The following is a 2,114-nucleotide window of genomic DNA, read 5'->3' as shown; positions in this document are numbered from 1 at the left end:
GCCACTTCATTCCTCTGGTTTCGTGGACAAGAACACAACGTTGTTCCAGGAAGATGGAGCACCGTGTCACACTGATAGAAACACCCAAAAGTTGCAGGAAGAAAATGGTATCCAGAAGTTGCCCTGGCCGAGCCAATCTCCTGACATGAACCCCATCGAAAACCTCTGGGGAATACTCGACCGGCAAGTCAAGAAACAACAAAAAAAAAACAACTTCGAAGTTTTGAAGCAAGAGTGGGCAAAAATCTCACAATCTAAAATTGGCGAGATGATTCTCACGATGCCCCAAAGGATCAACGAAGGAAGATCTACTAGATATTAATTAAATTATAAATATATCAATTCATGTGAATATGACTGAAATTTTTCATTTTTTCTGAAAAGGTGGTGTCTATTTACTTGTGACCACGCTGTGTATATATTAGGACAATGTTAAAATTTCGATATATTAACAAAATTAAAACAATTTATTTAATAACTAACTGGCATACCTGTTTAAAGCACGGAGAAGGCATGTGGGGATCAGAGCAGAACATGAACCCTGTATGTTACTGGCCGGGGATCATGAGGATAAATGCCAGGTTTAGTGACAATGGGTTCAGCGGTTCGCCAGTTATAAGTAGACACACACATAAATAAACTTTTGCCAAATAAATAACCCACACAATGTGTTATTGTTTTTGTTTGGGATAAATGATTCAGTGAGTAACTTAGACTATCCAGGCTAGTAAAAATTCACTTTTAAATATTTTATTTTGGCTACATCACTTTTTTCAAATAGTTAAACACAGTAAATATTACTATAATTACCTTATTCTTGAGCCTTCTCAACTCAAGATTTTTATTTTTTGAAATGTGGCTTAAGTTTTTTCAAGTAGACATTAATGCTTTTCATGGGAGTTTGGGTGATTTTATTTCTTAAATCGCGAAGCAGTTAGCAACGTAAGCGGAATGTCTAATTGCCTATAATTAAAGTTAGTAGTCCGTTTAATGAAGATCTTACTTGTCGTTAATGCCCAATTCGCAATGCTAGTGTGAGACACATTAAGTATAAACGTATGCCACCCGACATGTAAAGTATATTTGGTTCCGTAGGTGTTCATCTTGTATGACTTTATATTACTTAAAAATTTGTTTCACAACTCACATACACCTACCTATATGTTTCCTACTTTTGGAACATATTCATAATAGTTGTGCCTACCTAGTCCTATGATAACGATGATTATGAGGGTTAACAGAGTAAGTTATATAAAGATCGTTGTATCACGTAAGAAACTACCTAAATATTTTTCCCTTCTAGAATTGGAAACACTGTCTTATAAATCAATGTATCTTAGTTTCAAAATAAATCTGATGAATAATTTCCGTTAAGTTTTGAGCCAAATCATGTAATAAATGGATTTTTTTTTCAAGTTCGATGAACTATTTTGAAAGGTTATTTTCTGTTTCGAAAACATAGTGCTACTAATAGTTCAGGCGCCACATGATCGATTTTCTGTGACAATATCATTGGGTGCATTTCCATAAAGCAGTAACAGCGAAACTAACTCTAAGAATACAACGCTACAGTTGCATATCGCTGAAAATACATTTATATATGTAATGCTGTCTTCATGCAGCTCGGTGCCGATATGTTTAATTGTTTAAATACAACGCTTAATCTCAACACCTAATGACAGGTAAACATATAGAAAGAATCCCCGCGAACCAGGGTACTGTAATCTAGTATAAAATTTGTGTGAATACTAGCAGACAAATATAAGTGCTATTAGTTGACGTCAGTCTAACTACAGCGCTCTCTAAAGGCAGAATTAAAGTACAAATAATAAAACTATGATGTTCTCAACTCCCTGTTATCGCGACCTTTTAAAATTTTATATTCTTAATTATATTTAATGTCACACAATATTTCATTTGGTGTTAATTGTTCCTTGGAATATTACAAAAATCCACTTTTGTTGATGTTCTAAATGTTCCAAAATTACCAAAAATGGGTTGTATCTTCCTAATTTTTAATTGGAGTTATAAACTGAATTTTAGGGTATTAAAATAAATTTCGTTTTTCGCACCGGAAGTTAAGAACAAAATAATTTTATGATAATCGACATTTT

General features: G+C 33.6%; 1 protein-coding gene across 1 annotated transcript in view; it reads right to left on the bottom strand.

The window, feature by feature from the left end:
* The window catches only part of LOC106459119, a 141,068-nt gene that overhangs the window by 101,263 nt on the left and 37,691 nt on the right, over positions 1-2,114 (bottom strand). The window lies entirely within an intron of this gene.

This window comes from Limulus polyphemus, unplaced genomic scaffold (genome assembly GCF_000517525.1).
Source record: "Limulus polyphemus unplaced genomic scaffold, Limulus_polyphemus-2.1.2 Scaffold562, whole genome shotgun sequence".
NCBI lineage: Eukaryota > Metazoa > Arthropoda > Merostomata > Xiphosura > Limulidae > Limulus > Limulus polyphemus.
The sequence above is the reverse complement of the archived record's forward strand: the minus strand, read 5'-3'. Positions and strand labels throughout refer to the sequence as shown.